This window comes from Corapipo altera, unplaced genomic scaffold (genome assembly GCF_003945725.1).
Source record: "Corapipo altera isolate COAL_440 unplaced genomic scaffold, ASM394572v1 1b, whole genome shotgun sequence".
NCBI lineage: Eukaryota > Metazoa > Chordata > Aves > Passeriformes > Pipridae > Corapipo > Corapipo altera.
This window is the reverse complement of record NW_020884881.1, coordinates 9,934,045-9,961,627: the sequence shown is the minus strand read 5'-3', so window position 1 is coordinate 9,961,627 and position 27,583 is coordinate 9,934,045. Positions and strand designations below refer to the sequence as shown.

The window sequence follows — 27,583 nt, the reverse complement described above, 5'->3', positions numbered from 1 at the left end:
AATGCAGGGACTTTAGAAGCCATTAATACATTGACCATGAGAAAAAGTGTGCTGTGAGGGTGCAGTGAGACCAGGCTGTGGTAAGCACACCAGGAACAATGAGCCCTTCCTCCCTGGTGAGGCTGTGCAGCCTCTCACTGTTCCGAAGTGATGTCCCCAGGCCCCTACCACTCCCTGGTGACCCCAAGGGAGTCTGGAGAACAGGAACCAGCAGCAGAGCCATCCTGCTCAGGCACTGCCTGAGGAAGGAAAAGGCTGAGGATATGGCAAAGCCCGGAGAAGTAAACTGGAAAAAGTCCAAAGCCAACACTGAGGTTTGGACAGGATTTCTAGCAGAGAATCTCCCAAAACAATAAGAAGATTTATCAGCACACACGTATGTCCCATGCATTTCATACCAAGGCATCTGATAGTCTTCTCAGAGGCTTTAGACAATGCGCCCCCAGAATGAATTTGTAAAATAACATGACATTGCATGTATGTGAGCCAACCTAAATTATGACTCTGCCTGCTGCTTTTGCAGGACAGGAGTCACTGTTTGGTGTTGAGCTCTGAGGAACTGCCATGCCAAGTGATATTTCAGTTTGCCAGTCAATTGTTCTTGGACTGTGCTTCTGTTCTCACAGGGAGACCACACCTCAAGGTGTCACCAAATAAAATTTGCACTTATATATTCCTTCCCCTTTTTGCTGCTTCTCTACCCTTTCAGGCTCCTTCAAGGTATAAAAGCAAAATATTAATAATATCTGTATTCAGAACCCATAAAAAACTCACAAACACAGTACAATTTACTGTTTTTCAGTAGCAGGGTGGGGTTTTTTCCTTTTTACAAGAATTGTGGAGGATGAAGAGGCTGGGGTAAACTTTTACAGACTGGAAAATGCAGGGAAGAATCTCAGAACCTGAAATCCATGCCTGAGAGGCCTGGTCACAGCATTGCAGGAACATTACTGTTGGAGGGGCTTTGGGAGGCCTTTAATGCCTGCTCCATGGGGTCAGGGCACTATCCATTCTGGTCTTATAGACATCAGTGGTGAAGGGTACACAGTGTTTCTGGGCAGACTGCTCCAATGCTTAATTAATGTCACAAATAAGTCAATAATTAAGTAAATATCAATCAGGAGATGCTGACACATGATATCACAGCAGCTGCTGTGTGTGTGGCTATAGTCAGAAGGGAAACAATTCCAATCTTCTTACAGAATGTTTTTAACTCTTATGCATGTGCACAGAGATCAAATTTTAATGTATTTATATTGCTAACTTGTCATTGGTACTGAATTGTATTCTTGCTGTGGTTGGAAGGCATGTATTTCACCTAAGCTTGTCCATCCTACCTGTAAGAACTAAAGACAGAAAGCTTTATTACTGTGTTGGGAAGTAATAGAGTAATAGAGTAACAGACCAACAGAGAAATTATTGGTCTGTAGCCCTCACATTTGTACCTGTGCTTTGTGCAGAGTTCCCCAGCCAGGAAAAGTCAGGTTGAGCTAACATGTGGCTATCAGACCTGTGCCTGCAGCAGTAAATTAAACAACTCTGCCAGTAAGCAGTACCTCTATTTCATGTTGTGAAGAAACACCAGATTTTGTGAAACCTGTTCTGCTTTGAGGGGTAGATTGGAAGATTTTCAACAAGTTATCAGTGAAAACTGAAACACATTGTTATGCAAAGCTGCTGTTGAAACCCAGAATGAAGTGAAAGAAGCCAAGCACAAATTCCTTATGCTTATGTAATTTGGTGGATATAAGAGCACACATGCTGGTTTGGTGATGTAGAAATCAGTGTTATACTCAGTGTCTGTTTCCAGACCGTGAATTCTTTTCATCTAGGACCCTTCTCTGCTACTGGGGAAAGTCTTTCCAGACACTGGGAAAATACTCAAAACCTGGAGAGAATTGTGTGGGTGTTACATCATCACAGCCTCTGTTTCTTCCAGGACTTAAGCAAGCCTCTTGAAGGTAATCAGTTTACTTTCCCATTTCTCTGATTTTCTCTTTCCATTATCTCCTTTCTACTTCGTAAGTGAGAATATTGCCAATTATCCTATTTTTTTAATTGAGAGTTTCTAATAACTAGTGCTATTCTGAAAGCCCAAGTAATTTATTCTGGACTTCTCAATAAAAAGATATGGATGTATTATGTTTGGTTTGTTGCATTTTCTTGGTAATGTTGGGGTGGGACTTTTTTTCAATTCTTGAATTGACTTCTGAGCACTCACAGTCATGATGAAATGCAGAAAAATATGGACATCACATATTCTAAAGTTTTCTAAGCCAGAAGGCAAACAAAAAGTACTCAAAGCTCAACTGCACTTAAACCTCATTATTTTTAAGCCTGTATCATGCTACTTTGTAGTCTGATTCACTATATTTAATGCCAAGTACTGCAGTAACTAGCTAAAAAGAGCACTCATCCAGGGTGTGGAAAAGAACATGCCAGACAGAGGTCGTCCCAGGCCAGAAAATGAAGCAGCACACAGCAGGGAAAACAGGCTCTGGGTCTGAGCTGCCTGGTGCAGTGCCTGCCGGGCACTGTGCCAGAAAACAACAGCCTGAAGCAGAAGTTTTCCCAGTTCTCACTTCTGTTCCCTCCTTTTCGCAGCATGTTTCTACATTAGGATTTTACAGATAGGCTTTTGACCCACAGTCCAGCACTCAACCTGTTGTCTTTCCTTTGTGTTCTCCTCTCGCCCAGATGCCAGATGGTTAGGATCAACAAGAGACCTTTTTAAGCAAAGGGATTTATTGAATACAACAGGAAGTGAAGAGAAATGACTTTCCAAAAGGTCAAGGGAGGAGAAGTATTTATGAAGATGCAGAGCCCCTGTACAGCCCAGACCAAGATTAATATTTTGCAGATTGTGTTAGCTAGATGAGAAGACCAGTGATACCTCCCAAATCCCATCAATGTCAAGTGAAGGCCCAGTCAAAGACACTGATATGCTGCAGTTTTGTAAAGATTTTGGGGTTCTCTTTACCAGACAGAAGCAGAGAAATTTTTCTCCCCATCTCAGGTCTTCATCAGCTTCATCAAAGCATGAGCCCCAGCCATATTTTTGCCTGGGCTGTCCAACATGCCAAAATCCCAGATGAATCACTGAGAATGCGGTGTCGTGGCTGGCTTATGTCAATCTAAGCATGAGATCTTGTCAAGAGAAGCAGGGCTACCCTCCCCTGCCTGCTCCCATCACGTCTCCAGGTGTCAGTACTGGTGCTTGTCTATCTGCACACTCAGCTGTACCACAGGTTCAACCCACTCTGTGGCCACATGATAATCAGTGCCAAAATCCATTGAGGAGCACCAGCATGGGGACTGAAAGGAATGACATATTGAAGAGTAAGTCTGGTGCATCCGGATCCCATGATCCCATGATCCCATGATGACACTTAGTTACTGTGCACAGTCTGAACAACTCACCCAGCACCTGCATGGGAGGTCCAAAACACACTGTCTATTCTCAGGACTGTCCTGAAAGCAATGGACTGTGGTATCAGGTGAGTCAGACATATAGTCAGCTGTAAATGCTACCCAAGACAGGGAAGAGAAACTAGAGAGAGTTTTAATCTGACAACAAAGCCTTCCATACACTTGGAAGTTAAAGCTACTCAGATAAATATGACAAAAATGTGTAAGTAGGAGGGTCATTCATTCTTAGTACATAGCAAGCTGCCTCCATTTCAAGTTTTGACTCAAGATTTTCAGCAAAGCAACATTTGTCCTTGATCAGGGCATTTCTGAGTACAGTGGTATGTGTATGGAGATGTGTATGCATGTAAAACCCAGACAGCCCTGACAGACAAGCTTTAGGAAATCTTCCTGCTGTTCTTCAAGAAGGGCTTGCCCCGAGCTCTTCCCTCCACCTCCCTGCCAGGGGTTCCTCAGCCCATCACGGGGCTCACAGAAGGGAGTTTGCCACTTACATATAAAAAGTCATGTGATTGTTAGAAACTGGCAATTAAGATGAGTATACAGGGTCATCTAGTGACTCCTCTGAAAGCATTAACATCAGCAGAGGAGTTAGGAAGGAGGGGAAGAGTCACAGACAGAGTTAGGAGGGAGGAGAGGAGCCATGACTTGGGAGAAGCAACTTAAACTGAAAGAAGGGGATTAATTGGAGTTAATTTACCAGCACACTCCAAACAGCTCACAAAGCAGCCTGGCTTTTAGTTGACACAAGATATGTTATATGAATGTAGTATAATTAATGTTATATGGCTGAAAAAGTATTTCCAAGTTTCAGTAAGCTTAGGTGAACACAACCTCAATTTTAGATGAACATTCCTGAGCAATAAGGAGTTGTGGATTCATGGTTGATGTTTGCCATGGGAAATTATTTATGTACAGATGCTAGTGAAATTACCCAAAGAAGGCAGGAGAAGCAAACAACCTTTGGCCGAATGTGAAGCACGTGCATTGCACTGAGCACCATCCTTCCCTCAATGTGTTCTGCTTTCCCTCAGTTTCCATTTTATCAAAGCTTGATTGAACTCAGGGTTCATGAGAAACATGGGAGTGAGTCCCAGCAAAAGGATATTTTCCCCTTGTTTTCCTGTGTCGTATACAAGCAGGAGCAGTGAAAACAATGAAAAGCCAAGCTGCACCCTTTTGCTCTGCACAACTTCCTGAAATTTCTCCTGAGCCAGATAAACCAGGCTACAGCAAAACACAGGTCAAGGTTAAAATGGCATCTGCTAGTATGCTGTGGAATTTGGGAAGTCACATTTTCACACCATCTGCTTCTTTACGATAAATTACTTTGTAACCCAGGTGTATAATAAGGTGTAAAGGGGAAATTTAAGATGAATGTCCTTTTAGCTTTTACTAGTCTCAACAGGGAAACAACAGAAGTCTTATTTTGAACTAAGGAAGGACAAAAAGCACTAGAAACTGCACGGGAAATGGCCCAGAGCTGCCCAGGATTTGGAGGAAAGGCTTTCAGAGCTGCAGGCGGAGGTCTGGCTGGGGAGGGGCAGAACCAGCCGCTTTGTCACTGCCCTGGAGCGACAGCCGACCTTCACCCAGAGCAGCGCATGTGTCAGCCGGCCCCGCCAGACCGACCGACCCGCTCGGATTAACCAGTTCAAACTGGGTGTTTGAAATAAGCCGCAGGAACTTTCCTGGAGGGGATTAGCGAGTCCCTGCAGTGCCTGCCCTGACCTGACAGCAGATCTGAGGGCGTCCCTGGCATCGCAGCTGCAGCGAACAGCTGAGAAGGGGTCACGTCTTCATCGGGCACCAACCGAAAACGTGGCAGGCAGGACGGCACTCTGTGGGGAGCGGTGCCAGCCGGAGGTTTCCATTCCCACCCCAGCTGTCACTGCCCTGCCTGAGGGCACCACGGTGCTGCCGCTCGCTTCTCAGGCTGCCCACCAAATGAACAAAAACAGGGAGCTGTGTCATGGGATGGGAGGAAGTCCAAGCAAGGACAACCTGCCAACAGAGGCCCAGAGGGAGCTGCGACATCCCCAAAGTGCCCATATCTGTTTTCATTTTAAACCAGTTTTACAGTCTGGACTGGACTGGGATTCATATGCATTTCATGTGGCCTGCACTACCCGCTGTGCCTCACAGGAGACGACAGCTGCTGCCACGAGTGGTTTACAGTCCCAGAGCGACTGCAGATGCCCAAAGACCATGGTGAAGCCTGCTCGCTTCTTTCTTTCTGTGACTCTTCCCATGGCTGGCCAGATAACTTGGTGGTTTCTGCATCCCTTCCCTGCCTTGAGGCAACTACAGCTTCCCTGTACCAGCTTCACAGGCTTCACATGCTTTCTCTGGAGTTTGGAGCAGCTTTACAAACCTCAGAGCTCTGCATAGGTACAGGAAATGTCCTGCTGGCTGCTGCTACCACCCAGGATGAGAGGTGACTCTCTGTGAAACCAACCAAGTGGGAGGTAGTGGTGGCAACATCCAGAAGGAGGCCTTGGGAAGGGGAGAACCTACTCAGCACCAAACCTTACAGCATCTTTGCTGAGGACACCTTGTTTTCTCAGGTTTCCTGTTTGTGTTCTGCTGTCACTGGTCTGTACAAATTCCACAGACTAAAAGTTGGAGGTCTTTTTAGGTGAATTTTGGGGAATTAGGAACACAGCTACCAGAATCATAATTTTCCCAGCCCAGGACTGTACCTGCAGAGCAACGACCACTCTGTGTGCACAAGCAGGCACATGCCAGCCCACTGATACATTGCTCCTCTGTAACTGCTGTGGGACAGGAGTACATTAGTGCACAACAGAAAAAAAAAAAAACAGCATTGAAGAAGAAGTGTGTGATAGAGGAATGTTGCACACAAAATAATGTTTGGGGTCATCCAAGGAAGATGGACAGGATGGAGGGCAGGTAGAGCATGTACAGCATATTTCTTATTACGCTCTTGTGATGTTCAGCAATTCACAAAGATACCAAACCAATGCCAGACTCAGACTGTCTCACCAGGAACTGACACGTTACAAACCACAAGCTAAAAAATCAAACACAAGGGCCTCACCTTCTTGATAAAAACAGTGAGAGTGGTTTCTTTATATCTAATCACTGATAAGGAAAGAGATAAATGGTCTGGGACAGCAGAGGTGGAAACTCATAGAAAGTAATATAATCCAAAGTCCTATATATTTTTAACTTGTTCAGCCCTGCCCCCTCATAAAGCAGGCATTTCAGTATTCAGCACTTATGTTAATTGAATGCCTTCTTAAATGCAAACGAGGAAAGCCACATATAAGTCTCTCAAGACTCCAGATAAGATTTGCAGCTGGCATAAATAAGCAAAATGTCACTAAGGCCAGAGGAATTGCTCTGTTCCTCCCTCTCCTGCTGCTGCAATCCCTGAACTTGCCCCTATATTTCCATGCTCCTACAGGAGTGGAGTACAGCACCAAGCACGTTGCTGCAATCCCTCCTCCCTCTCGCTCCAGCCTGCCCTTGCCGTGCTGAGCTCCAGCCCTGGCCCTTCCCCAGGGACACCAGCGTGTCAAGCAGGCTGGAGGGAAAAAGAGCCAGGGAGTGTCTGGCCGGGGCGGGAAGGGAGGCCTGAGTTCCTGTCATTTCCTCTGTGATTATTTCAAGATTTTTTCAGTTAAAGTCTTTACAGGATGGGTTGGGCTGTTTTATCAGAGCCAGATTTTGGCAGACCAGTTTTCAGGGAGGTCCTTGTCACCCTGCAGCCCTCAGCCAGAGCCTGCAGACCTCACCTCTCCAAATCCAGCACGGCCTCGCCCAACTGATGGGCAAATTCAGTCCTGCTGAGGGAGACAGCAGGGACTGCCAACTCTCCATGCAGAAGGACAAACTTTTGATTTCATTTAAGAAATAACACTTAGACCTCAACTGGTGACAGGCAGTCCTGATGGTTCAAACACAATTCTCCTGGTAATTTGCTTGACAAGGGCAAGCTTAACCCTTCATAAGCAAGGAGAACACTTGAAACTTTCCAAATAGACTTTGCTTTCCCAATCTCTCTTTTTGGCCTCACATTTTAAGCAGAACAACAGCCAGCAAAGTGAGCAGGAAACAACAGCTCCTTCCTGCTGCACAGCTCCATCCAGCAGGGAGCTTGCCTGCTCTGGGGCTGGGCTTGGGTAAGGGCCAGCGCTGACCAGCATCCCTGTCTGAATCACAGAATCATACAATAGTGTGTGTTGGCAGGGGCCTTTAAAGGTCATCTAGTCCAACCTACCGTCACTCTCCTGTTGCCATTAAACCTAAGTAAAGGACTGGGAGACAGATTATCCCAGCTGAATCCCAGTAAATGGCAGCAGAGTAGTAGCTCTGTGGCAGACGAGATAGCTAATGCTTTTTTGTCCAATCATTTCTAAATTCTCTACATTTCACCCGTGTTCAAAATTTCTAGACATTGTATGTGGCACATGACAGAAGAGTGTCCAGATGGAGACTGGTGACAAGTGGTGTCCCTCAGGGGTCTGTACTGGGACCAGTGCTAATCAATATCTTCATTAATGGTATAGTGAGATCGAGTGCACTCTCAGCAAGTTTGCAGATGACACCAAGTTGAGTCGTGCTGTTGATATGCCTGAGGGATGGGATGGCATCCAGAGAGACCTGGACAAGCTCAAGAAATGGGCCCACGGGAATCTCATGAAGTTCGACAAAGACAAGTGCAGGGTCCTTCATCTGGGTTGGGGCAACCCCCTATACCAATACAGGCTGAGGGATGAAGGGATTGAGAGCAGCCCTGTGCAGAAGGACTTGGGGGAACTGGTGGGACAAAAGCTGGACATGAGCCAGCAATGTGCAGTTGCAGCCCAGAAAGCCAATTGTGTCCTCAGCTGCATCAAAAGCAGCATGGCCAGGAGGTCAAGGGAGGTGATTTTCCCCTCTACTGCGCTCTGGTGAGACACCCTCTGGGTCCAGCTGGGCCTCTCAGCACAGGAAAGACATGGATCCGTTGGAGCAGGTCCAGAGGAGGGCCATAAAGATGACTGGAGGGCTGGAGCAGCTCAAAGAGTTAGGGTTTTTCAGCCTGGACAAGAGAAGGCTCCAGGAAGACCTTATTGTGGCCTTCCAGTACCTAAAGGGGGCTTATAAGGAAGATGGGGCAGACTTTTAAGCAGGGCCTGTTGTGATAGGACAATGGATGATGGTTTTAAACTAAAAGAGGGTAGATTTAAACTAGATATAAGTAAGAAATTTTTTACAGTGAGGGTGGTGAAACACTGAAATAGATTGTCCAGAGAAGGTGTGGATGTTCCATCCCTGGAAGTGTTCAAGGCCAGGTTGGATGGGTCTCTGAGCAACCTGGTCTAGCGGAAGGTGTCCCTGCCCAAGCAGGGGGGTTTGAACTAGATGACCTTTAAGGTCCCTTTCAACCCAAACCATTCTATGATTCTATGAGACAGCATCCGTTAGGGGAAGCGAATGTGCTGTGCCAAAGACTGAGTCCAACTGAGATGAGAAATATAATAATAAAGCAATTAAATCAGAAGGATACCAACTATTTGTAAACAGAAAAAAATTACTGAGAGGAGGACTCAAACTGCAGTGGATTAGAGGTTTATTCAGGAGGGAAGATGGGGGGATGACATAGAGTGACAGGATTATAGCACAAAAGAGGTTTTTAACACACTAATTTTACTGAGCACAGACATCAAAGTCCCTATGTAAGATATGTATCACGTGTCCTGAGTGAAGAGAGCAGAGTTGAGCCACATCCCTTCTCCTTCTCCATGGTCTAGCTTTTGGAGTCCAATTGTTACATTACACTTCACTGGATGCTCTTTATCTTGGCTCTTACAAAGCGCATGTGAGGGAGCAGTATTGGGCACTTTGGTATTTTCTGGTCTTTCCCCTGTACAAGCATGTCCTGTTTGTGAGGATGCCAAAACTCCTCCTTCCATTTTGTCCACAATCCACTACCTGAAGGCTCTGGCTCTCTGCCTAGGCAGCTGCAAAGAATTAGCCCAGCTGAGGTTCAGCACACAGGGAAAGATTGCAGAAAATACTTCTTTTTTGCCATACAGTCCACTCAACCTTCAAGAAACTCTGTAATTAAAAGCCCTAAGTACAAGTGTTGAAATTGACTGTAGGGTCAGTGCTGCCTGTGGCAATCTTGATTTCCCTGGTGCAGATTTGCATCACTTCAAAAGTGCCCTGAGAAGCCCTATTTCTTATTTTTGCCTTGCATCCCATCCTTGGGATGCACTGGTACCTACAGGTTTTAAGAATTTGTTTAGACTAAAGCATTTTAGAAAGTATGTTTCCCATTCATCCTCGTATCATTGGTCTTTATCTTTCACAATGCTTCCAAGAGTTGTGACAGTTGAATATTGGCCTTGAGAACTTTTGAAGTGTTCAAACATTCAGGAATTCTAGAAAAAAGCCAAATTATAAGCCATTCCCTGCTGAAAAGAAAGGTTTTCTAAATAACTTCTATAGCATTATTCTTAAAATCATACCTGAAAAGGACCTCAAAAAGTATCCCAAGCCACCATTGTCCCCAAGACAGGGTCAGCTATGCACACCAGATATGTTAGCCTCTTAGCCAGTTCCAGCAAGGATAATTACTTACTGATGACCAAGTCAGAAAGTATTTCTCCCTGGACAAAGCAGTGGATTATTTATTTCTTGCCCTGTTACTGATTATTTTTAGTAGTTCTCATGTTTCAATTTCAGAGCTGACACGAATTGATTTGAGGTGAACTGAATTATTCCTTCATACAAAGGGGTTTGATTTCATGTGTGGCAGGACACAATATAAACTGGAAAAGGAAAACTACTTGCAAGTAGAGGGAAATACAACCTTTGCTACTTCTTCCACCATCTTCTTCAATACTGATCAACACAGACTCCATCCTCTTGTTAGTCTTCTGAGGCTGATGCACAAATCTGCCCCGTGGTCTGTCCCGTTCCAACCCAGCATGGTGTTAACTCAGGTCACCCTTGTTCCCCTCCTGCAGTCTTCCCAGAATAATACCAATACAAACCTGGCTCTTAGGATCATCACTTCAGAATAAAAGGAAAGGAAGATGTACCAGACAGTGGACAAGATGGGGAGAACTGCACGTCCTTGCACTGTCACAAGGAGAGTCTCTGTAGTATTATCAGTCCTACTTGCCATTCTCCTGGTGAATGCATCCACCCTGACAAAAATAATCTGCAAACGGCAAACAAAGCCCTCTCTAATAATCTGTCCCTTTACAGGAAATAAACAATGGCCCAATTACTCAGTAGTATCTCACAGAAGTCATGCTAATTGTTTTTGCTGAAGCTCCAGCCTTCCTTATCAAACCTGCCAGGCTGAAGTAGCTGAAAGTCTATAAAACAGTAAATAATTAGCTTTGAAAATCCCCTTTTTGCATCTCCTGGTGCCTCTTTTGCCTGTAACAGGGAATCATTGAGCAGGAACTCACAGGATTTCTGAGGAGAACTTGTTTCCTCTTTGTGCCACCTTGATGTACACTTTAAAATCAACTTAACACTTCCAAAAAAATTAAGCATGTAAAAAATATTCGAGAGAGCAGGGGCTGGAGGTGCTGGGGACACCCCTCCAGCTGGGCTACTGCTACAGCAAGAGTGAGGGCTGACATGGCAAGGGAGCAGTACTCAGCCCCCCAGCACCATTCCTCTGGGCAGTCTTTTCTGTAATACCTCTGCATACTTACTCTCCTTTGCAGGAAGGTGCCAATGGCTGACATTTGGGCGAGAGGTCCTGTCTGAAGCAAGCATCGCTCTCCAATCCGTCGCAGTCAAGTCCCATGAGGGAACACCACAAGATGCTCTCTCCTTCCCGAGAAATACCTGCCTTCTCCTGCTCCCCTCTGTGGTTTAATTAAAGCATTTTAGAAATTTCTGCTCAGCAGCTTCACCTTGTAGGAACTCTGTTGGCTCCAAGATTTTGGCTTAGGAGTGTAGCCTGGGCATCAGGGCCTACCCCTCATTTATTTTTACTAGCTCAAACATGCTTTAACCCACAGAACCTCCTTAATGAAGCTGCACATTCTGAGCAAACCCAGCTCTTTCAAGACCATACTGGTACTTTATCGTTCCAATCACCTTGTTTTCTGATAGGGCCCCAGTGCCTGCCTGCAAGCATGTTTGTTTACACAAGAGATGCTGGTCCTCAGCAGATTTCTTAGTCCTGACTCAAAACAGCCACTGCAAAGGTACAGCAGCAGGAGGCAGATGGGGGTTTGTACCTGGCAAACAGTTCATACGCTTACATGCACATATGCAGCCATAGGTACCACAATCTTTCCCATCCTGCCAACATGTGTGGGTCAGTAGTGACGGGTTTATCAACATAGAGTAAAGCTGAAATATGCCTAATGAGTGACCTTCATCAGTCATTGAAACCTGGTTCACAGGTTCTCCCCACCACCACAGAGATAGGACAGCAAGTCTCTACATGAGGTCCTACTCCTTTGGGAAAGGTTTCCTTCTCTCCTAGAAGCTGATCTGTAGCTGGGGCCTCCGGCAGGAAGCCAGCAGTGCAGGGTAACGCTGATGTGTTTGGGTGTTGATACCACTCCCGCAATGGCCACTCTTCCTCACACCTCCCTCTTTGCTACCACACTATGTGGAACTGGGGAGCAGGAGACACGCTCCTCCTGTGCAGCAGCAGAGCACCCATGAACACGAAGGAAATCTGAATCCCCTGGGGCAGGAGGAAAGCCAAGGCAGCTGCAGTGCCCGTCTCTCCAAGGTTTCACCTACACTCCACAGCTCCATGTATACAAATTAAAATTAACTTATTAAAGTAAATTAAATTTGTCTGAAACCATTCTCTGGCAGAGAAAGGCCCACACCCTTACTATTGAAGTCGCAGCCTCCAAAGCAGCATGGCTTCTTCACCTGGGCTACCCACTGGGAAGGCAGCCTGGCACATGTTAATTCTCAAATCTTAGCTCAAACTCATCTGGACCATGCTCTTTGCCTTAGGCCAAAGCCAGGCTAGGAAACACTGTGCTGGTATAGATGGCTTAGCTCCGTTCCCCCAAAAAAAGCTCCCTGATGGTATTTAGTTTGACACAGAACGTTAGTCTCACCCAAATTTACCTCCCTACTGGACTTGCGATGCCTACAAAGATGAGGTCTGACTCTGAATTCAGTGGCCCTGTTAGTTCACTGTCCTTAAAAAAGAGAAAACACTTCTGTGGATGTATGTTATTTGTGGATTTCTCAGATCAACCTGGGTCTTAAAAAATCCAATTTAATCAATCAGTGTGACCAAACCTGACTTTCCTATAATACTGCACCATCTGGTGCTCTTCACATTTGGGACAAAAGAGGTTTGCAGCTGACCTATAAAGTATGTTATTAACTTACACCTTGTTTTGGTTCTCCAGAAACCAGTTTCTGGGAATGCAGACCTCCACAGCAGATCCGAGAATAGCCCATGGTGCCTGTGTTCCTCCTGGGCTCTGCTCCATTCTTTAGGCAGCTCCCCACACATGTGACTTCTTTTTTGGAAGAGGGAGTACCAAGCCAAAGATGAAGGGAATTAAGGTCACCAAAAAAGTACAAGTTGTCTCCACACAACTTTCTGTCCCATGTGCTAATTGTGCTTTGCATAGGGCTGAGACACTTTGCTGAGAAACTTCTGAGGGAACTTATTTTAATAAACAATTTTAATTTTTAATAAGGATACTAAAAAGTTTGTTAAATGCTGTGGGCAGGCAAAGTGATGGCATGAAATCTGAGGAAAAAAAATACATACACATATATACACACAAAATACCCCCTGGTACTACAGAGGGAGGAGTGATTTTCAGTAGGATTTGGGTAAAACCCTCAATTATTAAAAAAAGTACCAAATGACTAACACTGACTCACTGTCTTGGCATACTTACCTCCAGTAGGTAGGTTTCCTACTGTTATTTATAGTTGTGTTCTGGTCTGGTTATGACATGCTGTCAGTAAAGTGGTTTGAAAAGTGTTAGCCTGGGGTCCAATAGTTCTTTTGTGCTATTCAGTGTCCTATAAAACATACTTTTTAAAATTTCCTCCCATAACTCAAAATTCAGCCACCAGTTTTCCTCCTGCAGTCCTCCATAATCCCTGTAATTTGGCTTGCTAGCACTAGTGGAGTTCAATTTACAGGTTTCTTTCCCTGTTAGCTGTTAAGTCCTGTCTCTCCTCCTGGCTGCTTGGCCCAGAAAGGGCCTCTTCCTTATGCTGATTGGGAACAAGAACCCTTGTGAGACACAGATATTGTCCTGTTTTGTCTTGCAAACTCACAACCCAAGAACCAAGTCTCAGAACACTTTGTTTGGAAAGAAAAGCTTTGGTCTGCATTTATAAAAGCGGTCACGTAGTTCAGGAGCTATTTTTGTGACTAATTTTTTTAAGGGAATTAGGTGCTTACACAATTTCTAGGCTCTGTGGCCCTCATGTAACATTAAAGAGCAGCTGGTTTGGCATTACAGGATATCCTATGTTCTTAAGGAGACAATAAGGAGCAATGGTATGTTTTGCTTCATCTTGAAGAGCATAGTAAGGTATTTATATGAGAATTACTTCATTGATTAAAACAGAGATAAATATAGGAAATTATATGTTAAAGTACAATATTATACAGAGAATTTTATCTAAACAGAATACAGAGAAAGGGCATCAGAGCTGTGCCTAGATTTAGGGGAACTGGATGCTCTGACCTGCATGGTACCTGGTAAAGCATCTCCCTTTTGGCCAACATGCCCGGGTTTCCTTCCCTGGGGAACCAGGAGAGAGGGAGGGAGAACATTTAGTGCATATTTTTGTGAGTAAAAAACTAGAACTAGAAGATAGAAAGTGCTTAGGAGCTCCAGCATATATCTTGGTATGACAGGCAAATAAGGGAAAAAAACAGTGAAATGGAAAACAAGACAATTGCAAAAGGCAGATTTGGAAGAGCAGAGAAGGGTGACACCTTAAACTAATCTAAAAATCCCTGTCAATAGGTATTGTTGAGATTTAGGATCCAAAACATCACTAGATGGTTAAGCAGGTAATGGAGATGTCTGACAATTTTTAGATAGGATTGAAAAAATGCTGGAGACATAAACAACTATTCTTCGGAGCCCAGTCCCTCACTAAATGTTCAAAGGCAGAATTCAAGATTATTTTATATTTGTCCTCTAAGGAGCTTCTTAAGTCTGCTGAAGCAGCTGGCACTGGCTGCTCTAAAACCAAAATACTGCAATCCAATGCCTTGGGTTGTATTTGAGATTACAAGAACTCCTGTGAATTGACTGAACAAATCCTGACCCAATATTTAAGTTAAACAATATTCTAGATAAAAGGGCAGGAAGAACAGCCCTTTTTCTGTCAAAAAGAGTGGTGGACTACAGCATCAGGGGATATCATCTCTTTAGTTACAGATGCCAGATACAAATGTGGAAACCTTGTGTTTTTATCTGCACAAAGCCCATCTAGCCATAATCCACTGCTGAATGAAAGAAGGTCTATTTGCTCTGCCACAGTAGGTGCAAACAGGATTCATGGACTGATTGATGTAATTAAGCATCATGGTTTCAAATAGGTGATTTTCTATGTTTGGGAATCACTTTCAAGGTCATTTTGCAACTGGCAGTGTCACAGAGAGAAAGAGCTCAGTCCTATAGCAGGGAAGGCAGTATCTTTCTCTTGGCAGTAGATTAACCAAGAAAATGTTGATACAAGGCAATGACACACTGTCCTCCTAAACATGCAGATGAGTCTACATAATATTTGGATATGGAAAGTGCAGTGCTGTTATCAGGACCCTCTGGTGCCACCATTTTAGAAATTTAGGTGAATTAAGGTCATGTAGCCACGGAGACAAAAGGCCAGGGCAAAATGTATTGACAATAAAATATGTCTAGTAGATTGTGGGCAATTTCAGATGAGTCACTTGGACAATAATGGAGTAAATCCCAGTATTGTGAAGAGCAATCCCACCTACATATTTTGGAACTATTCCAGTTTGCTTAGCACTTTCCACAAGGATTTTAGCAGGGATGCCCTTTCACCATTTTGCTACATGACTCTTCTGCTTTTGTGGCTTCAGTCAGTTCTCAGACTATAAATTTTAAGTCTCAGATGTTACATTTATGCTACAGTTTGTTTCTCTGGGTTTCTCATGCAAGATTTAATAATTACAGTGATATTTAACACTGTAAAAATCTGTAAATCTTTGGGAGAAATTCAAGTCTTTACAACTTGCTGCAGAGAGTCATATTACTTCTATGGTTTATAAACTTATTTCCTCTAACTCCTTGTTCTACTGCCCAGAGGGTAAAACACTGAGTTAATTTAAAACTTTTGCTTTATTTCATGCTAACTCACATTATTTGAGAAGGTCTAGCTATACGTGTTGCTGGATGATGAGTTCTGCCATAACTTAGCTTCCTGTTGGATGTCTGACCTTATTAATCTATGTGCCTTGTTTACATTCTGTGGAGAAACGTTCTCATGTAAAGCCTTTGTAACTCAATTGTCTGTCAGATGAGATTAATTTGATCCTCAGCTTGGAAACAGAACCTCCACGTAAATTAGATCTACCTGGATACTAATGAAATTATAACAAATGTTGGTATGTAGTTTCTCTTATTTTCTTTTTAATGATAACTGGCATAGAAAAATAAGCTTTTAGGTAATTGCTTTTACTCACACTTGACTAGAGTAAGAGAAAGAGCCTTTTTTTTTTTAGTAAGTTGTTAAAAAAGCACTTTTGTGTTACAAAACTTGAGGTAGTTCTATCTCACCTTTTATTTCAATACCTGAAATGGTTTCTGTCTCCTCTCCTGTGCATTATGACAAAAGAAAGTTATAGCTGTTTAGTTGACTGTATTTCCATTCTTTGTTGAATTTAAACTCTCCTCAAAGTCTCCTTACTGAACAGCGTTGTAACAGTGCTATTCCAATAGAAGAGGTGACACAGCACTGAGCAGCTTTGGTGGAGCTCAGATAGCAAATTGTTACCTCCACCTGAAGTTCCCCTAAGCCTCCTCAGTTGCTCTGAAGCACAGAGACACTACATTTTATGATACTACATTTTCCCAGGAATCCTAACACAATCCTCTTGGTGTTGATAGCACTGAATGCAGGTAAGATCCAACACACTACAACCAGGCACTCCTCTCCTGGTTTTGCCTGGGGGCCCTGCAGTTTTCAGTAATCAGAGCAAACAACACATCAGAGGTCATCTTCATTCAGTTCATGATTTGACGAAGTTGGAGCAGAGCCTTCTAGAGTAAACCTACAGGCTTAGAGTGAGGACCTTTTTCAGCACAGTGGGCAAAAGCACCACTTACCACACCATGGATGAGTGAGGACATCACCTGCATGCAACCCCATGCTGTAAATCAGATCAGTGTTGGGCTTCTCTGGCTTTAAAGAACATCACCACCCTGCCCCACAAGTGTTCTGGTCTTCAGTGCTGTTTATAGCAAGACGCTTTAATCCAGCCACAAGTATGGTGCCCCATGGCATGGAAATCAGAAAGGAGGAACAGAGAACAAGACAGAAGTCTGTAGGCTGGTATTGCCACCAAAATTGCCACATCATCACATTGCAGGATGATTTCAGCTCTGCCAGATAGTTCCCTGAAGCACCCAAGGCAAGAGACACTCTGTGATCCACCCCTCCACAAACAGCATGGACATCTTGCTCGTATTTTCCCTGTACCCAAGGCTCTGGGGCTGGAGCATCTAACAATTCAGTGCAGGAATGCTTGTGGGGCAAGTTCAGTTTTCCTTTTGCTCCATCTGATGGTATTTTAGATTGAAAAGATTTGGAAAAGATTTTCCTTCTAACCATATTGAACAGTCTGGGGTGAGGGAAGGGTGGAGAAAATGTAAGAAACAAACAGAAATTTTTTTCATAGGATTTCTTACTTTCATCCTACTTTAAAGTCTCCCTAATAAATAATTCTTGCATCCACACAGTGCCTGGGTATTTCAAAAGGACAAGCTGAATTTTTTCCTTATACAGTAGAAACTGAACTCCCTTTTTTAATATACTTGATCAATGCATGCTGCTATCTTACCATATGCATCAACCAGATACTCTCCAAGGTATATATGTCAGAAACAGGAAAGAGTAAAGTCACACAACCAGCCTGGGTTTGTGCCTCACTCTGAAGCACATGTTGAAAGTATTACTGTAAGACAGACAATCCTGGAAAGTAAAGCTGCATCCTAAGGGTACATGGCAACAGACTCATTTTATATCAGCATAAGAGTTTGAACGAATCCAGGCTGAAGTGTTCAAAGGTTTGCTAGATCAGAGTAATCTATCAGGTGAACAAGGCCAAGGCATTTCCATTTATGCAGTTAACCCCATCCTGGAGGAAAGAGATTAACATACTACCTGGCTTCCTTGCACTTAAATAATCCCGAAAGACCTCTTTCACCTTGTTTGGTGAGGGGCTAACACATGAAGACATATACTCACACATCTGGCTACAGAGTGGGACGCCCTTAATTACTCTGCTTCTCCACCCTCCCCTATGCAGAAGAGTGTGCACAATGCCAGCCCAGGGACCCACAAACTCCATGTGTCACTGTATCTATCTTGTTTAGGAGATTGAAAAGCTGACAGCAGATAAAGCAGATACTCCAGACATTCAACAATTTCCTGTTCCACATGAAAAGTCAGCTTCCAGGTGTTGACTCCAGACTGCTTTTCCTACATAGCACTTGCCAACTGGGCTCCTGCTAGCAGGTACCTGTTGGGATGGCAACTTTTTTTTTTGTCCACTGCCATAGGCAGAGGACTTATAGGAGCACCAACCTTTTCAAACCAGGCTTAAAAATAGCTTGTGCGGTCAGAACGGAGCAAAACTTACAGGAGTTAAGGATTTGGCTCCAGTATCTTCATCCACTCCCTGTAATGATCAATTTCTCCAACCAAATTACTCTTACACAAAATAAAAAGCTAGGATATAAGGTCTACAGAGAGTAAGTAGACCAAGGTATCAGTGCTATTTATAAGGCTGATATCTCGGAAGGAAAAAAGCAGCTCACAAAACTATTCTGTCAGAAACATGCATATCTTGTTTTCTCCCAGAAGGGTAACTTTCAGTACAAACCTCTACAGTTCAGATTTGGACACTCAGGGTCTCATTTGTGATAGCACCTCAAGCTCCAGATAAGCTCCTGAAAGTTCTGCTACACTCCACTTCTTTTTTTCTAATCATTTTCGCAATCTTGAAATTACAGGTCAGTTGACTGCTGCCAGACTCACCTTGTGTTATTTCTGAAAGCTTTTCTTTGTAACAAATCACCAGTGAATAGCAACCACTGCCTCCTTGAAGATAGGATGATTACAAACTTCTGCTACTCTCACGGCTGAGAGAACAACTAACCTTTATTCACTTCATAGATCCTGACAATTACTGGTGCAGTTACACTGGAAAGTTCGTCAGAGGTCTTAATTAGGCTTCCTACAGCTGTGCATCCTCATCTCCGTGACAGCCATCTGCCCACAGCTCTGCCACCCCAGGCCCTGTGAACTGATGAGTTTTCATAAGCAAATTAATTCCTGAGCAAGAAATCTCCAGGTGAAGGTGCTTCCAGGAAAGCAGCACTGGGGACATTCTTCTCTACTGCAGAGCTGAGTCACTTGCCCCAACATGTCAGTGGAGGAGCTGTCTGACTGGAAACTCCCACTCCTTGATGAGATCTAAGGATAATACTCCACCTACTTCGGAAGTAAAATTTCTCTGTAGTTCTGCATGGCTCTCTGTATACATAAAACCCCTTTCTTGTAGCCAATACCTTTCTGTTCAAAATTTCTATACCTACCATAACAACATTCTACAATCAGTTATGCAACCATAACAAAACCCATGCCTCCTTCCACTGCCATTTTTATAATCCCAAAGGCTGTCAGACTGTGGGAAGCACAAGACATCACACAGGTCTCTGATCAATCCCAGGCTGATCAGGGCAGTGGGCCTGACAGCTACCCTTCACTCAGGCTAAATGTAACAGCGATTAAGTTCCTTTACAGAGGAAGATGGTTGGACACAGCAGGAGTCACTGCCCAAGTACACCAGGTGGGACATGAATTTGCAATGGACTGCTCAGAGACAACTGGTTGAGCTACAGGAGCCTTTGTGAAAGAATCGGCAGGCCAGCAGACAGAGTAAGCAGCTCCAGTCTTGATCAGGAAGGAAGCAGAGGCTCTTTGAAACATCAGTTTAGCTAAAAATGGAAAGTTGGGCGTGGTCACTAGGAAAAGTACTAATTTTTGTGTGTTCCTGCTACATTCAGAGATACTGCACCAAAGATGTATGGATTTATCAATGGGTTTATTCTCCTCCTAGAAGAACCTGGGTAACTGTCTGGGCCAGGAGGAAGCACTGTGTGACTGCAAGACACATACGGTGAAACACTGCAAATGTTAGTAGAGAAAAACAGTCCTTTCCCGACGTATTATCGGGCCTCAAAACAATAGCATGAACTCCTCTACAGATACTAAACAGCCTGTAAAATCAACAAAAGTTATTTTCCTAAAATATAGACTGCAGTTGAAAGGTAAATAACTGACTTAATGAAGAAGTTAGTGAAGATTCTACAGATTATTTGGGAAGTGAGGATAAAATCATACTTGTACCTCCTGATCGTAACATTTTGATCAAAGTAGACATCTTGTCAAAACAAATATTTTGTTTACTCCTTTAGTTTTTCTTAGAGAAAATATCCTTTAAAGCCAGTTGATCTACACTGTGCCTAAGGGGCTGTTTGGCAAAGGACATGAATGGGAGGAGATGCAGCCTCTTCCAAGCAAGGCATGGGGGAACACTGCTTAAAAGCAGAGGAGTTACTTATCTTGATACAGTTACTAGAAGTATGTGCCTAATTTGGGAATTCAGTTAATAAAGATGAAAGATAATAGTTCACACCTCATAAAAATTTATTACAACAGGTTTGGGGGGGGAGGAGGGATTGTTTTGGGTTTTTTTCTGTTTATCCTCTATTAATTACCTTGCTTGTATCTGCTTGTGGATGGCTTTCTGTTGGGTTACTCGCCTTGCCAGTGCTGCATCCATATTGCTCAGGACATAACTTCCTAGCTATGATTTAAAACAGAAGTGATACTGAAGGGGGGGGTGCCCACACCTACTCCACCCATGCCCAGCCACACATACTTGTTTCCTTGCAGACACTATATGATCATGGATCTGTCTGTAAAATAACACAACACTGCAAATAAAGAATTCTTTTCAACCAGAGCACAATAAGGACCGCATGAGCTCCAGAGTCAGCACAATACTAGTCACGTATGTCTGTATGATGGGAAATGATGGGCAGTAAATGTAGAAACATTAGAGGCTACAGATTGTGTGTATAAAAAACAACATCCAGGAGAGGAAAGAGTCCATGGTAGAAATCAGCTTTCCAGAGACTGTGTAGCAGCCACACCAAGTGTAAAATATACAAAAGGCATTCTTTTGCACAGCTGGTTTATTTCTAAGATTTCATATAATTAATTAACATCCTCCACATTCTCTGCATCAAGAAAAGCTTGAGAATTCTTTTTAATCTTTTAATTTTCTTTTCTCTAAGCACTAGAAAATAAATTATCAGTGTGCAGTGCCAAAAGGCAGGTTTCTTTTTATCATGAATGTACAACAGATTACTTTACACATTTCAGCTCTGCTCCTACAACACTTGGAGTGTGTCCTGGACTTCTGTATGTGTATGGCTTGTGTATATTGCCTGGTTGAACTCGAAGAGCTCTAATTTGCTCATTAATCTTTAACGAATAGTCCAACTTGCCAGAGTACTTTCATAGTAGCAGGCCAAATTCCATCTTGCTTTTTATTTCATTCTAGTGCAAAAATTCTCAGAGTCACCAGAGGGCATCATTACAGAGAGGTTTATAAGTTTCACATAACTGATGCTGTAAAAAAGTAGATTTTTGAAAAAGTGCCTGCTAATAGTCATGGGAGTCCTTATAGAGACTGTGCCATTCACAGGACAAGGGAGTATTTCTGTTTGCCCTTTCTTTAGACTCAGCATGGTACCACACATACTCTGCATTGCTGCAAATACTTCAAAGAAAAATTCCACTGAAAATAGTTTAACTTAATTATAAGCAGATCCAAATCAGAGAATTAGCAATGGAGTAATTAAAAATGTGCGTTTCATCTTCAGCCATCTCTTCCTCTCCCCACCTTCCTCATATATCTTCTTCTTTTAGCTGAACCCATTGTGATAAATCTAAGAGATTATGACAAACTAAAATCGAAATCTTACATACCATATTTCCTTTGACTTTATTTATTTAAGATCTTATTTCCAGTAAACACTTATTTTTTTTCTTCTCGATTGTGGCTTTGCCTCACAATGTGTTTCATCAGCAAAGAAAAATAATTTACCATCCTTTACCCAAAGGGACTTAAAAATGAGGAGTCAGTCTCCTGTTGGTATTATACAGCCTCCCAGCCCTCCTTGCCAGCAGGGAGTCTGTTCAGCTAATTCCCACACCTCTTCATGAGCTGTTGCTGCCAGACCTGGAGCTATGTTAAGAATAAAGCAGTTCCTTTCCAAACACATGTTTTCAAGGACTTGTATATTTTTATACAGTATCAGACTTCACATTATGACATCCTTTCCACTGATTATTGATAGATTCATTTGAACTCTATTCATGCTTATCCGTAGAGATAATCTTGCATGCAAGGACAGAATGTGGCAATAGTCAGAGCTCAGAGTTGGCTCCTAGCACGTCTAGGAAAGCATTTTATATGGAATTTAAACAATTCATTTTGTAAAAGACAGTAGTTAACTGCTCCGATACTGAGTAAGGACTGCTGCAAGCCAGCAGCTCTGCTACATACACCCTCTTACCTGCCCCCTCCCTTCTTCCTGTAAATGCAAGATGCTACTTTTCAGTTATGTCATACTTACTATTGTGTATTTTAGGGAAAAGCATACACACACACCTACTGTGAAAGACCAGATGAACAGGATGTGAAGCATCAGTTTGGATTCAGCCTTTTACAATGTGTTTAGGAGTAAATCTCCAAATGATCTCTCACCAACAGCTTACATCAGACATGGCACTGCCAGATTTTCAAACACTGAGGTTAAGCTGCACAGCTACAAGGAGGCTTTTGTTGATATTTTAAGGTAGGTAGGGTTCACGAAAGAACAACAACGACCACACACTTTGTTCAAATTATTAATGACAACATTCTGTGCTCAGGAATGGCTGATTTTGCTAAGGAGATTTGTCTCTGAATTCATTTACATTAGCTATTTCAGCTATGCAAACCACTCAAATGAAGTCCTGCGCCTTTTGAAGGGCTTCATCCAGTACTTCAAAGAATACTCAACTACTCAGAAAACTTTCCTTCTTTATCTCTGCCTGGAGCCTTTCCCCATCCTCTTCAGGAAAAGAAAAAGGAAGGACAAAGACTTCCCTGGGCAAAGGAAAGGTTCTTCCTTTCCCCCTCCCCCCAGTACTCTGCAGATTCCCAAAGGACAGTCTGGACTATTTTTCACACAGCATCAGGTATGGTCATGAGATGGTCCCTCATGCTGAACAAAGCAGTTAACCACTCATGGTAGATGGCCCTCAGAGCAGACTGAAAACTTCTAAGACTGGACCTGCTCTGCTGGAAACAATCCCTAACAATCTGATCCCCCAAAACTGCTCGTGCTCAAGTGTGTTTTCAGTTCCAGACCCTGAAAAATTCTACTTGTGGGCTAAAGGAATTTCTAGTCTTTACTGGATCAAATTCAAGTATGCCATCAGGTAGGTTCCAGTAAATATTGAAATTTAGTAACTTCAAAATAGGTACAAACCCTTTATTTGATCCATTTTGTTGTATCCACACTGTTGCTGTGATGGGTAGTAACTCCCTTTAAATTTACATAGCAACATTAATTCTGTGCATTTCCACAGCATTTTCTTTTTGCTTGAAAACATTTCACAGCCACTACTTGCCCTCTACAGACACATCACACTGTGGCATTTCTATGACCTGCTAGAGAGAACACAAAAAAGTACTAAAAAATGTAGTCACATTGCCAAATTCATCCCACTATTGGCAGAGTAATAAATCTGTACAAAGTTTCACTGAAAAGCAAGTAGTAGAAACTATAATAAGGAATAGAATTAATAAACAGATCAACATGATACACTTTGGAAGAACCAGATGTTTGTTGGGTTTGTTTGTTTGGTTTTTTTTGGTAAATGGGAAATCTGTATCAAGTACTATAAGACTTCTCAAAAGGGCTCTGCTTTCAATCATGCTCCTCAACAAGACTTTTAAGATAACCAAACAGCCATTGCTCAGGAGGGAAGGGTCCTTCTGGGGCAAACAGCTGTTAAAAATAACAGACAGGAGACAGGACGGTCAGTGCTCACCATGGACCAAATGCATCAGTGCAAAAAGGATGCTGTGAATGCAAAAGTTTAACACTAGCTCAGTGGAGAACTGGAAAAATCTTAGAAATTAAATCTGTCAAGGTTAAATGCACAAATCCCATATTCAGCTTAGGACGTGAAAACTGTTGGAGGCTGGACAGCAGTAAAGGAAGAAGCATTTATACCTACTTTCTTCTTAGGCTTTTATCAAGGCATCCACTTACAGTGTCTGCTGGAGTCAGGATCGATATCAGCCAGGCCCAGCATGGTCATTCTTCTTTTATACTCTAGCTACTGCTCTGTAGTAGTATCCTCATGACCTTTTGGGCAGAGAGGTACCCTGATAGAAACTGCTATTTTGCTAGAAATATCACAGAATGACAGGTAGTCCAGTCTAAAACCACTCTGGGTCAACAAGCCTGAGATAAGCAACAATTTTAATCCTTGAACAGTCAGGAAGACAGAAGAGTGCTGCCAAGGCATGTTATGTCTAGTTGTGTTTGCATCTTAAGTGGTATCAGTAAGTTCGGGACTTTGCATCAGGCCAGGAAAACAGTAACATTTGTGTCCTTTGAACAACTCTGAGTTCCACATATCAAAAAAAGGTGAAATTTATTTCTTTAGGCAGCAAGCCATCAAAGAATTGTGTTTTCAGATGTGTCATAGCTATTTAGTTAATTTTGTAAACTGATGTATCTCTTTTACTCTGGAGTTTGCACTTCTGCTTATGGTCTGGTATCTGGAGAAATGAGTATTTTCTGACATTTGCAGTGAGCAATCTGAAGAAAAGTATTTGACTAGACCCAGAGTTGACTTCCACAGACACATGGCACATTTTCCTGATATTACTGCAGCCCAAGGAGGTGAACAATTTTAAACATACAGTATAATCTAAACAAACAAAAAAAAAATCTAAACTTGCATATTATTAACAGTCATTGAAGTCTGAAATTCAACTTAAAATCTGGTCCATCAGAGATATTTAGTATTTAGTGAACACTGCTACTTTTGTGTGAATCTAAAGATTTTATTTTTGTCTTTTGGAAGATGTCTATTTTTTTCCACTCAAAGTTTCATTTTGAATGGTCATACTGTACAGCTGGAGTGAAGTTTGTGGACCCATCAACTAATAACTCCTACACATCAGAACTGCACTGGATCACGATGTAGGTGCCCAAGCACACACCAGTCTCCCCCAGACTAAAACAGAGGCTGGAGCTCGGCTCTGCCTCTGCTCCTGGGAAGCTGTTCGCCTTGTGATGCTACCAGAGAAACGGCACAAGAGGGCGTCTGATGCCTCCAACATTTGAAGTCTTGACTTCCACAAACTGTCTTTTCTGCAATACTATGTTATATTTCCTAATGATTGCAGCAAGGGGACATGACAAAGCCCTGAGCAATACCATAGCTGCATGTGGTTTAGCATCAGTTTTTCTACCCTACTGAAAGCATTTAAGAATATTTTCATAATCTACTACGTAAAGACTGGATTCTCTGTTAACAATTTCACCTTTTTTAAATAAAAGTCTATACTAGTTTCTGTGGGGGGAAAAATCCTGCCATATGTGAGCTCTAAATTGTAGGAAGCAGGAGAAACAGATCCAGAAACAGTAAGACAAAAGCCAAAAAGGTTAGATAATTTTATGTCAAATTTAGTCTGGCAATCACCCAAACCATGGACTTTAGCAGATTGCTTGCTGGTTATAACAGAAGCCACTTCCTCTGCAGCAACAGGCATATCAACACCATTGTCTGCTTCCTGGGGATGGACTTGGGGTGTTTCAGTCCTCTGGGTAGAAGGTCCAAGCTGCACAATGTTCTTATGTGGAGCCGAGTGATTGAAAAACACAAAGCCACAAACCCCCACCGGTGCCCCCGTGGGGAATTCTCCCATGTATATCTCGTGGTATTTTTCTCCCTGCCCTGGCTCCGGGCACTCTGACAGCTCCATTGAGTAGAGGGGAGGAAGGCTCTGCCCCATGGCTCCTCTACAGCTGCAGATGACTCATGCTGGAAGAGTCATCTGCAGAAGTCAGATTTCAGAAGTTTTCCCAAGTTCGTTTCAACACACTGAGTTCTATCACTTTAAAGTTCCCCACATAATTGTTGCTTGCACAGCAGAGCCTGGCCTGGTGCACAGGGACAGACCTCAGGAAGCAGCAGGCCGAGGCTGCTCCCCAGGGGTGAGGGGCCACCTGCTCACTCCTGGCAGCCACACTCCTCCTTCTCCTGCAGTAACATCCCCAAGGAGAAACTGCTCCATCCATGCTGCCTTCTTGGGACAGGTAGAAACAGAGAAACAAACCCTGCTGCTCTCCTGGTCCATGAAAGGAACACTGGGCAGATAAGACTTTCTCAGTGCTCTCCTCCCATGACCAGCACTGCCTGGCCAAAGGAGCAAGGATATGTTTGAAGCTCCCATTCCTGTTTTCCACTGCTTTGTTTGCTTTAGGGATAAGCATCTTCCCTACCCTTGCTTTCTCTACAGCTCCAGACAGGGCTATGGAGGCACACAGAGTTATGCTGGCTCCAGGGGCTCACCCACATCAGGTCAAGACAGACAATCCTGTAAGTAGTTTCCTACCAAAAATGGAATGAGGAAGGTTGCCTCTTCCTCCTGCTCTGCTTCCCACTCCATACAGGGGAGGCTTAAAAAAGGGACTTTCCATTTGGATTTCAGCCATCAGAGCAGAAGCAAAGTCTTCTTGAAGGGCATGAGAAAGCCTTTCTTGCAGGGGGGATTGGGCAGACCACGCCACACACTCCCCACAGCAGTGTGCAAGAATGACATCATTACACCAATACATGAGACAGGAAGTGCAACCAAGCAGAAAAACCACTGAAAGTATCTGTGAAGTGCTGCCAAGAATGCTAACGATGGCACTAAGCAGAAAACAAGAGGTTTGGTTCATCTAACTTCTTCCAGCTTTAGTCATCTCTAGTGTCACTTGTAACAGTAACATTAGATAGTAAAAAAATAGGTCCTTGGAAAGACACTGATAAGGGCCATTTTTTTTTCTCCAGGTGATAGTGACTCTCAATTGTCTTATCCCAGTCCTCAAATTAAATTCAGTACTTTGACACCATAATTTTGACACTATAATTTTTAAATTATACTAGTGCATTACCAATGATCTTGGTAAGCCATTCTTGCATTTGTCTTCTTACTATGTAGATTCCTTTGTTTTCCAGAAAATTGCACTGAGGTCTACAGTCTCCTTCAGCATGGCTCACTTGCCTAACTGCAGCTGCTCAAGCCTGAGCCAAGCCTTCTTTGTTGTCACCCGAGTCACATATTTCATCTTGTATTAATGTAAACATACAGGGTCACCTGAGCCCCACTTGATGTGTAAGACTTCTTTCCATTAGTCCTAAAGATTTCTAAACTGATCCTAGAAGCTCACAGCCAGACAAGTTTGTGTCCCCTACCTGCCTGCTGACAGAGTGGCAGCACCCAGGACAGGGTTGGCACTTGGCAGTGGGGAAGCAAAACCATCAACAACCAGAGTCTTCCACCGTTACAAATGTTCACATAACTTAACTTACAGATAGGACTTCATGAAACCACAAAGCCAATCTAATTGCTGACTGCTGCCAAAACAGGAGGTTTCTTCTCCTGCTTCCCTTGCACTGGCACTTATTTAACTCTGTAACCAGCCATCCACAGAGCTACACTCACATCAATCGCCCACTGCAAGAAAAGTGAGGCTTCTGCTGCTGACCCAGCTCACTGCAAGTTCACCTGCCTGACAGTGCTGGTATGCAGGTGGACTGACTGGGGAGG

The 27,583-nt window shown here is 43.2% G+C and overlaps 1 long non-coding RNA gene across 1 annotated transcript; it reads right to left on the bottom strand.

The window, feature by feature from the left end:
- Positions 1–1,504: 1,504 nt before the first annotated feature.
- LOC113945450 lies at positions 1,505–26,879 on the bottom strand. Its single transcript, XR_003527092.1, has 3 exons — positions 26,696–26,879; positions 15,460–15,466; positions 1,505–1,516 (listed from the first exon to the last, which is right to left on the bottom strand). It is a non-coding gene; the product is annotated as an uncharacterized LOC113945450 (long non-coding RNA).
- Positions 26,880–27,583: the final 704 nt, after the last annotated feature.